Source organism: Mauremys reevesii, linkage group 2 (assembly GCF_016161935.1).
Source record: "Mauremys reevesii isolate NIE-2019 linkage group 2, ASM1616193v1, whole genome shotgun sequence".
In the NCBI taxonomy this organism is placed as follows: Eukaryota; Metazoa; Chordata; order Testudines; family Geoemydidae; genus Mauremys; species Mauremys reevesii.
Genome location: NC_052624.1, coordinates 250,235,283 through 250,250,163, shown reverse-complemented (window position 1 = coordinate 250,250,163; position 14,881 = coordinate 250,235,283). Strand labels below are relative to the sequence as shown.

The following is a 14,881-nucleotide window of genomic DNA, read 5'->3' as shown; positions in this document are numbered from 1 at the left end:
CTCAAAGCTGCAATTTCAGGGAAAGTCCTGCTTGAGACCATACTGGAGTGCAGACAGACTCCTCAGGGAATTTAGTTGTCAACATTTAACTCTGTACAGAGCATGTGTAAACTGGGATTCTTTAAAAGGCATATAATTTGGCTAAATTAGATCATGTGTGCAAAGGAACAGTAACAGGGATATCACTGATGCATGGGGTACCCCTCAGCCCCAAATTTCAAGTTCCAACTCCAAAACATGGGGGCAGTAAAACTTTTGAAAGAAAAGGTCGTCAGCATTTTTTAACATGGGCAAACCAATTCTTTTTCCCTAGCCTTGTTCTCAAAAAATGGCTGAACCATTTTAGCTGAAGATTTTTCCCAAAAAATTCAGGCTGAGACAGACATTCAGCTTGAAAAATTAAAGCAATTAAAAATGGGGTCTGATAGCGGAGAGTGTCAGGCAACCTTACCAGGCAGTGCTATCAACCCTGCCTATAATGATGATAAATACTGTAGAGAGGGCAGGTTTGTGGTTTCTGTTTTCCTTGTCTTAAAAGACACAAACAAGGGCATTCAATGAAATTGAAAGGTGGCAAATCAAAAACCAGTGCAAGGAAGTATTTGTTCATACACTGCATAATTAGACTGTAGAATTTACTGCCACTGGAAGTCATTGAGGCTGAACATCTTTGCAAGTTTCAAAAATAAATTAGACAATGATATGGCTAATAATATCCAAAGTTGTTGTTGTTCTGTCAGATTTCTGTAGGGATATAAAAGCTCATGCTTCAGGGTTGAAGGAAATCTCTAGTGATTAGATCTAATATGGGTGGGGCAGATTATCTCATATTTGCCTAATGGGAAGTTTCTTGAGCTTTCCTCTGAAGCATCTCATGCTGGCCACTACTAGAGACAGGATACCGGACCATGATCAAATGCAGTATGGCATTTTCTGTGTTCCTATGAACTTTTGAAATTTATAGATACTCAAGGATATGGATGGGATCATTATTCCAATGACATCCTGTGTTTTCACTGATCAGTGATATCTTTAGGTGAAGTACACAACTTTTATCATTTTAAAAAAGATTTATAAAAAGTGCCCTTTAGGCTCAAGATGCTGGAATAAAATATAATAAACAGTTACAATGCTACATTTCTCAGAAGGTGAGAAGAAAGATTACTCCTTTTAAGAAACCCAAATCCCACTCCTTTCAAGCAGATGTGCAGGGGGGAGCATGTGTGTCAGGAATTTCTAATGATGTCACAGCTTCTCCTTTTAGTGCATAATATTGTGGACTATGAAGAAATGACAGAAAATCACATTACTTACAGAACATAATCAGGTAGAGGTACATTAGAAGTATAATTTTGTATTTAATATTTAATTATGTTTAGAATGTTAATTTTTGTAGACTTCAGTATTTCAAATTTAGGTGTGGTGACAGTGCAGCTGACTTGTTAGTCTTCCTAGTTTTTTGGTTTTTTTTTTAAAGTTGGAAAAACTTCTCTAAAGTGAAAATAGCAGAATAAAGCTGCAAATCCATTTTTAAATTTCAGATTATTTGTGTGGAGAAAGTGCAACTGCATTTAAAGAATGTTTCTTGTGACAAGTACTTACCTATAGTTAATTTTTCCTTTTTTCCTCCAAAAAGTACTAAAAAGTGTTCCATAAAAATTACTTTACTGTAGGCTAATGAAAAAAAACAATATGTACTTCACAAATCCTAAAGGATTGCATATTTTTTTATATATATTGAAATTTTCTTTCCTCCTAAACATACATCTCCTTTTGACAGTGGGGAAAGAGATCTTATGTAGAAGCACATTAAACTTCTAAGCTGCCATTGCAGCCCAAATTCTTTGCTCAGATAGAAATCCAGCAGGGTTCTTCCTTCAGTGATATCAGTAGTAGGGGCGACATTCATAAGATTGGTGATTTTTATAAAAAAGAATATGATATTTTTGTACTTACAAATCCTGGAGGTTTTTAAGAGGAAAATATACGTGTGTGTGTGTGAAAGAAAGAGTTAAGTTTCATAATCTAAACATATGATCTATGATTCATGTGTTAAAAGGGTGCTTTTGTCTTTTAGGAATAGCGTAGACTGTAAACTGTTTATACTGTAAATTATTTGGGAAAGGGAATGTCTTACACGTGTATCCACAGTGCCTAACATAGTTGGTCCTGATCTTGGTTGGGGCCACTAGGTGTTATAAATTAGTATGTGTAAGAGTGTGTGTGGTTTTATTTATATTATATATACAACCCTCTCCCCACATTTATTTATTTATTTTATTTATTTACAGGAGTCACTGGCAGTCCCCATCTATTTTATTTTATTTTATTTTATTTTATTTTATATATATATATATATATATATATGAATGAAATAGGTGGCAGTGACTCCTGTAAATAAATAGTTGCTCACTACTGTTTCCTATTACAAGACCTTGTTTTTAGTTGCTTAGAACTTAAACTAAACTTTAACTGGACTGAAATTTTCCATGGTGGGTCTCTGCCTCAGGCTGATTTTTTTAAAAAATGTTTTAGAACAGGTGGCTCAACTGTTTCTGAGAATATGGAAAGAAACTTTTATTGCCATTATTGGGGGAATGGGGGAACAACCAACAATCTTAGTTGTTTCATTGAGAAGTTCTGTTGCCTCCATGCTTTGGAGCAGGGATTTGAAATTTGACAGAGCTGTTGCCCTAGGGTCAGAAAGCAGCCTTATGTCATCACTCTGAAGAGCCATACGTTTAGCAGATTAAACTTTTGAAAAATCATTGTTGACACATGCTCAGAGGTTTGTTAGTTGGGCAGCTAAATTCTCCAAAGATTCTGTCTGCCTTAAGCATGCTCCAGCCAGGGCTGTTGAAGCTGAGCAGATCTTTCCCTGCAGTTGCTTCTCCCACATGCCAGAGGGCTGCTGTGATTCTGGGCATGGAATTCAGTGCTAGAAGACTTTCACAAGCTTTGTGTTCCTCTTGCTGGTGTCCATGCAGAAAGGAGGAAGAGGAAGCAACCTGAGTGAGAGGGAGGATATGGAAGGGTTGTGGGATTGAAGGTGATGGGGACATGCCAATGGGCAGGCCCAGAAGAGGACATGCTGGGGGACAGAACAACAGAAGGGTCTGTAACCAGTAGAATTCACTCCCTCCAGAACCTGGAATAGAATAGAATTCCCGAGTTCCAACTTTCATCTGTCTAGCAAATAGCTGTGAAACCCACTGGTAAGGTGTGTCTCATCATCTTTTAGTGGTTGGTGCACATAGAGGATAACGGCTTACTACTACCAAGTTACTCCATTACTTAGATTGCAGAGGTCTGTGTTAAAGTTTTTGAGTTCCCAACCCTGCTAATAACCCATGTGGGGGTAAGGATGGTTCCACACGATAGAATGTGTGTTTGGTCAGGAGGGTGTTTAAGCTTGAAAAATTACATTAATCCCCGTCCCCCCCCATGTTAAACAGATGTTAAGGTGATAAAGTCAAGCCCTCAAAAATTAGGGAATGCCACAATTAAGGGTCCATGAAACCACTGTTCTGGACTCCTTGTGCCATTTGCATTATGGTATATCTTTAACTAGATTTTCACATACTAATGTTCCCATAGGATACCTGCCACATTCAGTGCTCGGGATGGTTTTGTAGGGAATGAGGCTGTTGTGTGAAGGACCAGTGCCTCACTTAGTGCAGAAGTTAGAGGGTGTGTAGTGATTGAGGCAGGGGATTATAGGACAAGAAAGGAAGGTTTTGTGGTTATGGCAATGCAGTGCCACACTGCGAAATTAAATTCTATGCCTGCTTCCTCTATAGAGTTCATACGTAATGCAGAGCAAGTCACTTAAACCAAGCTTTACCTAGGTGACCACTGACTGCGTGTTACTCATTTATTGGCTGCCCAATTTAAGATAACCAGCGCCTGATTGCACAAGTGCTGAGCACTCTCAGATGCAGCTGAAGTCAGTGATAGCGGCTTTGAATCTATAGGGTAATATAAAAATGCTAAGTACTCTGAAAAATCTGGCTCAGGGCATCTCTAGTTGGGCATGCAACATTGGTGGACGCTTAACAATTTTTGCCTTAAGATCACAGTGCTTCTATTCCCTAGCTGCAAAATAGGGATAATATACTTCCTTTACAGGAGTACTGTGGAGATTAAGTCATTAATGTTTGTGAAGCACTTAAATAGTGTGGTGATGAATGCTATAGAAAATGAGTATCATGAGAAAAGTATTAATTCTCTTTTCACTGCAGGGTTTGGATGATGTGTGGTAAAGGCATAAAAGCACACACTGAATGACGAGGAAAAAAGTTACCCATTCAGTGAGCTCTATCCTGTGTACTAAATGAGGCCAGGGTCCTCTGAAAAACACAGTTTGTGATCCTGTAATTAAACATCATCATAATTCAGCTCCCTTGTGCGCTTGCATTAAGGTTTCACAGGAAACTTTAATTGTGGTATTTGCTAAGTTTACACTGCTTCACTGTGCAACCTTAATGTTCCTTTAGCAGTTTTTTTTCTGTATTTGAATATATCTACTGTACATATAAAATGTATGTAAATCTGAGATGCAATAGAGTAATTAATTGAGAGACATTCAATGGCATATATATATCAATAGCTCAAAACAATGAGATGTGTTATAATTGAACTTATTATGGAAAGTATCTGCTCCCAACATTAAAAATGCCTTTAAATTAAATAAAATAGTACCTGTGTGTGAACACCTAGGGAGTGTCTCTCTGCAGCACCTTGCCCATTTAGCAGCTGTGTTTTTTCAAGGAAAAGATACAGTAAGGCTCATTACCTCAGCCATATGTAAGGGGGATGGAAATCGCTTTCTTGGGAGAAAGGATCTAGCATAAGAAATCCTAAGGTAGGAACCTTAGCAGTGAACATGGCTGCAGAGAAGGCTTGAATTGAACTTTGTTATATTAATTTATTTGTTAAAGCCAAACCTAAGAAAGGGAAATGAGGGTCTGAGGTTGTATATTTTTAGAGTAGGCTGAGGTAGCTACTTACACAATGAACTTCATGGATTTTGGAACTGGTGTTGGAAGAGGTGCTCCTCTATCCTCTCACTGCCATTTGGCATCAGACCCCTCTGCCCCCCTCTTTTCCTCTGCCTGTTCAGATCATTTGCATGCTATGATATCATTGGTGGGGTGAAATGAGTGAACAAATGAGGTTGCATCAAGGGCTCACGTGCCAACAATACCATTTATATACAGACTGGTTGATACTGGTAGATCTGTGACTTCGGAGATAGCTTTACCTTTTACCTGCAGCCCCCGCCCCCACTTCATCTCTCTTCCCTCTTTCTCCTTGTCCCTTCCCCTTTTCTCCTCCACCTGTCCTAGTTGTTATGCGGCACTGTGACATCAGAGGTAAGCAGCTGGTGGTAGGCAGATGTACTCTATATCGACCATGTGGGGATTGTATGCACAGTCAAAGCTATTACATTTTGGGAGCAATCTCACTGGCTAATTCTGATTTAGCCTCCGCCTTATTTTCTGCTGCATTTACTTGAGGAATAGCCACAAATCTAGCTGAAGCTGCTCTTAACTTTAGTGGGGAAATGGGCTGATCTAAAATATTCTACTTGTATTCATTTAAATGTAAACTAAGTTATGAGCAGAACAGTGGTATTTTTTGTTTGTTAAATTTAACTGCTGATTTGAGTACTATGGTACAATGCCAGCCTGACCCATGGTTATTTAAACAGCTTCGCTCAGCATACATTATAGCTTGGGCTGAAGCTGTTAGTATTAGCAGACAAAGAAGGTTTTAGGATCCAAGACAGAACAGTTCATTATTGGGTAGCAGAATTGTGACATCAGAGTTAACTTGGCAGATCATTATCATGGCAGAGTTAACTTGGCAGATCATTATATGTATTAATACACATATTGTACTTGTATTGACTAAAATACTCTAGGTGTACCTTTTTTCTTAAACTTAAATCCCATTTCGTGACTAATGTCACGGTCATGGAACAAAGCTCCCTGATGGCCAGGGGGTGAATCTCTTTATTGGTCTGGCCAAGTAATAGTGGTATGGCTGCTCCGTCTATGAAGTATCTTTTGTAATGGTGTCTGTATGTTTGTAACAAACTACTGTTACATTTTGATCCAATTTGAAAGAATTATTCTGTAAATGACATTTTATATAATATGCAGCAATTGAACGCTCTTTGATCAGTAGAACAGTTCTGGGGTAAAAAACATTTTAGGCAATTCAACTGCAAATTATGAATTAACAAGGTGAGGGGGTGGGAGGTAAGATAATTTTCTATCTCTGTATCATCATCCAGCAATGAGCATTTTATAGGCAATAGCAGAACAAAGGGCAGAGAGAAGACTTGAGAAAATAGAGAGGCAGAGCAGCACTGATCAAGCCCATCCTGGGATAGGCTACTAGATACGATATATGCACTGGTAATTGACAAGGTTATAAAAACATTAAGCAGTTCTGATGGTATCACATGCATAGTACTCAATAAGAACATGTGGTAGCAAGAAACACTTCATAGTGTGTCTGGATGAATAATTACAATTTGGTGCATTTTTAGAATATTTTTGAATAAATCATATGACAGTTTTTCCACATTCACAGGTTTTATAGAGCAAAGTGAATAATTTTAGAACTTTTGTAAATTAAGACCCTTAAAGCTAAATAAAATCTCCAGTTGACCATTATGCAAAGTATACTGTTTTAATAAGAACAAACTTGAATTTTGCAGATCATTGTCAAATTCTAAAAACTTAGAATTTCAACAGGAAAGCCACATTACAACTGACCATTTTTAGAATCTTTTATTTTTTAAATTCTGTAACTTTTCCATGTCATTATCTTACACGCTTAATTTCACGTGAAATATTAGTTAATTTGAAAATAACTGAAATTAATAAAATAAATGTAATTACTGTGTTCACCATATTTTCCCTCTGTATGCAGATGGACCACTGAATTTGGCAAAAGGAAACTTTCTGCTAAATGTTGGAGTTATAGGCCTGGTATAATTCTATTCTGTTGCATGAAGGTTCTTGTATAACCCTAATCACTGTAATATTTGAGTGCCTTCTAGTAGTGTATTAAGCAGTGTGACTAACATCTGTCACATGTGGTTCATTTTTTCTCTCATCCCCTCCTCAGTAGGGAAATTGTATACAGTCTAGTTTATTTTTTAAATAGGCACATGTTTATATTGGGGAAGACAAGGTTAAATAAATATGTCTTGAATTTAGGAGCAGAATGTGAGGTTTGGCATAGTTCTTGGTTCCCGTGGATGTTTCTTCTGCAGTCTGGAACCAGCCACTGAGACATCTGTCTCCTGTGCAGATTATCATTACCTTTGCGGTAGAAAGTTCTGTAGTGCCTGAAGAACAGAGTTGTTGACCACAGTGTCTCTCTTACAGCTTTAGAAAATCTTTTAGATATCCTTGGACCAGGCCATTGAGAGCCTGGAAGATAGGGACTGTGACCTTGAACTTGACTCCCTGTTCTTTGGGAAGCCAGGGATAGAGAGCAGAGGATAATTTTGATGTACTTGCAATAGCCCATGTTGCTGAGATTCTGAATTAGGTGGAATTACCTAAGAAAGGGCTGATGCTTTGTGCCCTACTATATTGCATTGCTATAGTCCAGCTGGGATGTGACAAAGGTGTATGTATATATAACTACAGGCAGATCATCACCTACCAGGATGGGATAAGTAGCAGAGGGGTAGCCGTGTTAGTCTGGATCTGTAAAAAGCGACAAGTCCTGTGGCACCTTCTAGACTAACAGACGTATTGGAGCATAAGCTTTCGTGGGTGAATACCCACTTCGTCAGATGCATGCAGGATGGGATAGAGTCTCTTAGTCCAGTACAAAGCATTACTTGACTTTGTGTCAGAGTTTAGTGTCAGCAAGGAGCACACCTAACCTAAAGACAGATTTGACTCATTGTGGATGTGTACCATCAACCAAAGAAGACTGCACCATGGCTTCCAACTCCTCAAAGCTTTCTTCTGCTCACCAGTATCAGCTCTCTGGTGCTTGTATTGAGTATCAAATGCCTGTTCTTTATTCGTAAGCTGAACATGTCCAAGCAATGGGCCAACTTGGTGTTAGTGGGATGTGGTAAAGGTTAAATAGAGCTGTGTCTCATCTGCATATTGCTTGCACTTTGAGTCCATGTCATCTTAGCAGTTTTTCTGATGGCTGCATGTCAGTGATGAATTGGCCCAGAGAGAATTGAGCCATATGGGGATGTCACAAGTGAGGGGATCTGGTTGGAGAGATGCAATTTCTGATCATTTGTCCTTTGGGTGCATCCCTCCAGGAAGGACTTAAACCATTTTAACTTGTTTCCCTGGACCTCTGCCACCTTTCAGGTGGGGAAAGTAGTATCTTTTGGCTGCCAGTGTCAAATGCTGGAGAGAGGTGTAGTTGAGTGAGGCCGGATGTCTGCCCTCTATCTATCAATACCAGGAAGTTATCCGTCAGTGCCATTAAAGCTGTTTTCATCCTGTGTTGACTTGAAACCAGATTCTGCCAACTCTAGGACATTGGCTTCACTTAGATAAGCTTGTAGTTAGTATCTCTATGAAATAGCTCAGAAATGGAAGGCTCGATGCAGCACAGTAGTTGCCTAGCTCCTGTTTATCCAAGGTAGTTTTCTTCAGTGTTAGTCACTGTTGTAAGTTTGAATGACGAAGGGAAGATTCCTTCTCTCAAGGCAGCATTGGTTGACTTGAGTCATGAGTGACACCAGTTACTTGTGACTGTTTTACCAACCGGGGCCAGGGCAGTTCCTGGATGCGGTGTGCTGAGGCTCCGAGAGAGGGGAGAGGTGGGAGTAACCCAGGAGTGGCCCTGGACAGAGCTAAAGCAGCATAGCTCGGGCGGGGCATGAGCTCCTCCCTGCTCAGAGCCGCATGGTAAGGGGGCAGGGATGTGAGCTCTGGGCCGACCGGTGGGAGCTCAGGCCCCGCTGGAGCCACACGGCTGCAGCGCTGTCCAGGGCCACTCCTGGGCGCGGCGCGCTGAGGCTCCAGGAGAGGGGGGAGGCGGGGGTAAGCAGCATGGCAGGGGGCCGGGCCCAGGGGGGTTGGATAAGGGGCGGGGAGTCCCGGGGACAGTCGGAGGACAGGGAGGGTGCAGAGGGGGCGGTCAGGGGATGGGGAATGGGGGTTGGATTGTGGGCATTCCGGGATCTCTCAGGATTTGGCAGGGGGTGGGGTGGATAGGGGTCGGGGGACAGGGAACAGGAGGGTTGGAGTCCTGGGGTGGTGGTTGGGGAAGGAGTCTTGGGGGTGGTGAGGGGACAAGGAGCAGGATGGGTTGGGGATTCTGAGGGGGGCAGATTAAAGTCACTACTACTTGTCTTCATAGAATCATAGAATATTAGGGTTGGAAGGGACCTCAGGAGGTCATCTAGTCCAACTCCCTGCTCAAAGCAGGACCAATCCCCAGATAAAATTTTACCCCAGTTCCCTAAATGGCCTCCTCAAGGATTCAACTCACAACCCTGGGTTTAGCAGGCCAATGCTCAAACCACTGAGCTATCCTTCCCCCCCCTCCCTTCAGTAGACATGAAGAACAATTGATCACTGTCCTTTTTATTACAGTTCTGAATATATTTGAAAACTGTTAGCAGGTCTCCCCTCAGTCTTCTTTTTTTTAAGGCTAAACATGCCAGTTGTTTTAACTTTTCCTCATATGTCAGGTTTTCTAAACCTTTTATCTTTTTTTGTTGCTCACCTCTGGACTTTCCCCCAATATGTCCCATCTTTCCTAAAGTGTGGCACCCAGAATTGGATATAGTACACTAGTTGAGCCCTCTCCAGTGCCGAGCAGAGTGGGACAATTACCTCCCATGTCTTACATATGACGCTCCAATTAAAACACCCCATAATATTTGCTTTTTTGCACCTGCATCACATCATTTACTCGTATTAAATTTGTGATCCACTGTTACCCCCAGATCCTTTTCAGCAGTACTACTACCTAGCCAGTTATTTCCCATTCTGTAGTTGTGCATTTTTTTCCTATATAAGTGAAGTACTTTGCACTTAACTGAATTTCATCTTGTTGATTTCAGACCAATTCTCTCATTTGCCAAGGTTGTTTTGAATTCTAATTCTGACCTCCAAAGTGCTTGCCTCCTAACTTGGTGTCATCTGCAGATTTTACAAGCATACTCTCCACTCTATTATCCAAGTCCTTAATGAAAATATTGTCTAGTATTGGAAGTATCTATGGGGGCCCCAGTAGATTAGCCCTCCAATTTGAAGCAAACCATTGATAACTACTCTTTGAGTATGGTCTTTCAAGCTGCTGTGCACCTACATTATAGTAATCTCATCACCACATTTCCCTCATTTACTTATGAGAATGTTATGTGGGACTGTGTCAAAAGCCTTTCTGTAATCAAGGTACTTCACAGCTATTGCTTCTCCCGATCCACTAGGCCAGTAACTCTGAGAAAAGAAAATTAGGTTGGTTTGTAGGGCTGTCAGTTAACCACAGTTAACTAATGTGATTAACTCAAAAAATTAATTGCAATTAAAAATTAATTGCCGTTTTAAATTCACTGTTAAACAATAAAATACCAATTGAAATTTATTAAATATTTTGAATGTTTTTCTACATTTTCAGATATATTGATTTCAGTTGCAACACAGAATGCAAAGTGTACAGTGTTCACTTTATATTATTTTATATTACAAATATTTGCACTGCAAAAATGATAAAAGAAATAGTATTTTTCAATTCACCTCATACAAGTACTGTAGTGAAATCTTATAATGAAAATGCAACTTACAAATGTAGATTTTTGTTGTTGTTACATAACTGCACTCAAAACCAAAACAGTATAAAACTGTAGAGCCTACAAGTCCACTCAGTCCTACTTCTTGTTCAGCCAGTCACTAGGATAAACAAGTTTGTTTACATTTACGAGAGATAATGCTGCCCTCTTCTTATTTACAAGCTTACTTGAAAGTGAGAACAGGCTTTTGCATGGCACTTTTGTAGCCAACATTGCAAGGTATTTATATGCCAGATATGCTAAGCGTTTATATGCCCCTTTATGCATTTAGGATAACTGGTCTATAATTCCCTGGTTCCTCTTTAAATGGGAACAAAGATAGGTACTATGATTGCCCTTCTACAGCCCTCTGGGACCTCACCTGTTTTCCAGGAGCTCTCAAAGATGAGTGCTTCAGCTAGTTCCTTAAGTACCCCAGGATGAATATCATCAGGCCCCACTGACTTGACCATGTCTAACTTATCTAAATATTCTTTCAACTGTTCTCTCCCTGTTTTGGTGCATGTTCCTTCCCCCTTGTTGTTAACATTATTGTGTTGAGTATCTAGTCACATTAACCTTTTTAGTGAAGACAGAAGCAAAAGAGGCACTGAACACCTGAGCCTTTTTAATGTCATGTGGTGTTAGCTCTCCTCTGATAAGTAGAGGAGGACCTACTTTTTCTTTTTGTCTTTCTCTTGTTCCTAATGTATATAAATTTTCTTATTGCTTTTTATGTTCCTCAGTACATGTAATTCATTTTATACCTTTTGCCTTTCTGATTTTGTCCCTACATGCTTGTGCATTATTTTTGTACTCCTCAGCAATTGGTCTATGTTTCCTTTTTTGTAAGATTCCTTTTTGGTTTTCAGATAATTAAAGAGCTCCTGATTGAGCTGGATTCTTACTGTTCTCTCTCTCCCCTTTGCATCAGGATAGTTTGCAAAGTGAGACCAACCTAGCCCTCTGATGCTGGCAGATCAGGTGCCACCTCAAGGCAAAGACCCAGGCCTCACTGAACACTTAAGCCTTATCTACACTGCCACTTTACAGCACTGAAACTTTTTTTCACACCCCTGAACAATGCAAGTTTCAACTCTGTAAAGTGGAAGTGTAGACAGTGCACCAGTGCTGGTAGCTATTCCCCTCATGGAGGTGGTTTTTTTTTTTTTTTTAAGTGCTGGTGCCACAACTACACAGCCATGTTAAAGCGCTGCCGGCAGCGCTTTAACGTTGGCAGTGAAGACATACCCTTACAAATGCATAGCTGGAAACCAGTCTTGCTTACCTTTGTTAGCATTATCAAAATAAATATTATATGTTAAGTTGATAAGAATATGTTTAGTATTTTGTAAAATGCTTGTAGGATACTACCTGCATTGTTCTCACTCAACTAAACCCCATATTATAAAGTGATAGAAAGCAAACAGGAAAAAAAGCCTTGTGTAATGCAAATGATGGTCTCTAACAAGATGTTAAATCCTGCTTATTAAACTCAAATGAGTCACTGTGTGATATCAAGAATTACAGAGTTAAGTGCATTCCTCCTCTCCCCTTTCCGTGAAGAAGGGACCTGCCTGGGGACTCTTTGACCGCACTTCTGGCCCTGTTCTTTTATTAGTTGTCCCCCGCGATTAGTGGGTTTCTGAGGCCCTGTGGAACCTCCCCTTAGGCTGGGGGGGGGTTCCGTTAGCATGGGGCGGGCTTTGCCCGCCCCGTTTCCCAGAAACCCAATAGAAAAAAAAAACTGTTGCTGTTTCCTGGGTGTGGCCCTGCCTGTGTGTGTGTTAGAGAAGGTTTTAAGTGCCTGGCTCAGCAAGACAGGTTAAAGGGGGCCCATGTTGGCAGAATAGGTAGATTCAGTGGTATCTCAGCACATCAGGTGGCTTCCCAAGGGGTCCAACCTGTCACAATGGCATAGTTGAGCAGCATAGTGTGCACAGCTTATTGCCTGAAATGCTAGTGGCGATTTTAAGTGAGTTTTAAGTGTGGTGTCTAAAGAACAGACAAAGTGGTTACTGGTTTGTTGTTTTCTGTTTGCTTATTTCGGGCAAGAGAAGTAGGGACAGAAAAGTAGGAAAATGAGTGAAAGTGAAGCTACCAAAAAGTTGGATCTCCACAGTTTTCAAGTAGAAGAAAATGAGAGGATGCGTAAGGGACAGATGGAATTAAAACAGATGGAAATTGAAGCAGAAGCAGCCAGGCAGAAGTTAGTTCACGAAAGAACCGTGGAACTGAGACAGCTAGAGGCTGGGGAAGCCCGAGAATGGAGAAAGCTGGAGGCTGACAAAGAAATGGAGGCACAAGCAGCCAGACAAAAAGCAGACCACGAGAAGGCCACAGAGATCCAGAGGCTAGTCTTTGAGGAGGAGGAAAGAGAGAAAAATTAACTGGCTGTGTTGGAGTGGAGGAGACAGAACCCCCGACCAGGGAACCCCACCTCTCCAAAAATCCACAAGTGGGAGCAGTTGTGCCCACCATATAGCAAATCTGGTGACATTGCTGAATATTTCATAACCTTTGAGAGACTGTGTATGCTCCATGTGATTCCTGAGGATCAAAAGATGAACTGTTGCTGTCAGATTTGTTTCTAGGAGAAGAAAGTATAAATATGGGGGGACAGAAAATTTCTTCATCTCTTTGCCCTGTGAGAGTTCAAACTGAAGGGAGAGATCCCTCAGGATTATCCTTGGGGTTGCCTTGAAATACTTTTTGAATTGACAAATCGCTACAGCTCACACTCTTAGCATTTAGATTGCAACTCACTTGTGTTATATGATTGCTTGCTTTAACCTGTAACCAACTTATTTCTTTTTCCTAGTTAATGACCCTTTAGTTAGTTTATTACAGAATTGGCCATAGGAGTTGTCTTTGGTGTGAGACCCCAGATCAGTTGGTATCCTAGATAAGTGACTGATCTTTTGGGACTGGAAGCAACGTGTGTGTGTAAAAGTGACTATCACTATGGGGACTTTCTGTGACTCCATGGTAAGACTGTTAGTGATTCAGGAGTTTGCATTTGTTACTAGGTTGGTGAAATCTAATTATAGAACATACCACCAGTTTGGTGTCTACTCCGTTTTTGACACTCTGCCCTGAGGTAGGCACTCCTGGTAGTGAGCCACTCCAGACAGCGTGGCACCCTCCACTCCTCTTAAAGTCTATTCTTCCCTTATTCTAAGTGGATGGGAAAGGAGTTGCACCCCCTGTCTGGTACCAGAAGCCTCAACTATCTACTGGTTACTGCAGATCAGGGCTTTATTTTTTTGCATGTGTGTCGGAAAGTTTTAGCTATCCTCTAACTAACGACCAGTACCTTTATCTTCCCACCAACAGCTGGGGGTGGGGGGAGGAGGGTATTTCAGTACAAAATCTATACACATTGAACATTAGAAACAGTTTATAATATTATTACTATAATAAAATATGAGGATATTGTATTGGTTGTAAAGAGGGAGGGTTGGGGGACATCACATAATTCTGGGGCCCTGGTGCATAATTTAAGGACCCTTGGCACTGTAGGATACTTCAGCTGTAATATGGTGCCTAGGCATGACAAATGCTAATAATCTTTGTTGTAAAATACTAGAGAATTCAGTAACTGGTTGTCTCTCTTTGGTCAGACATTACTACAGATGTGAGGTCAGGAAGGAATTTACTACTTATAGTTTTGTAATGCCAGAAGCTCCATTTATTTCAATTCAAGATGTTAAGAAAAGTACTGATATTTCTATGGTGAAGTATTTCTATTTCTAGGGACATTCTAAATGTGATAGACATGTTTTTGTTTTCCACTTATTAGGTGAATGAAGTTGTGGGGGACTAAATTCTGATTTATTTGCTAAATTGCAGCCAACCTGTGTATAAATATAGTACTTCATGGTATTTTTTACTATTAAGTATAAAGTGCAGATGAACAAAGTTCAGAGGCAAACTCAAAAGCAGCTTAAAAAGCAAAAAGAATGGAGTGTCAGCTTTAATTTAATTAAAATTAAAAATAAGCTTCATACTGACTGAAAACCTCTGCCAAATCTATCATTTTGTTCTGCTTATTTGGGTCTTTGTCAAGAATGGATTAATGAAGTAGTTAAACTTTTG

The 14,881-nt window shown here is 40.3% G+C and overlaps 1 protein-coding gene across 12 annotated transcripts in view; it reads left to right on the top strand.

Moving 5' to 3' along the window:
• RNF19A (ring finger protein 19A, RBR E3 ubiquitin protein ligase) overlaps positions 1-14,881 on the top strand; it is a 102,186-nt gene that overhangs the window by 31,926 nt on the left and 55,379 nt on the right. For 2 of the 12 annotated variants that reach the window (XM_039524385.1, XM_039524387.1), the window contains exon 1: positions 5,231-5,375. The exons of the other annotated variants lie outside the window; for them this stretch is intronic. The gene's annotated coding sequence lies outside the window, so the exon portion shown is untranslated. Of the gene's footprint in view, positions 1-5,230; positions 5,376-14,881 lie in introns of those variants that run through there. 12 annotated transcript variants of the gene reach the window in all.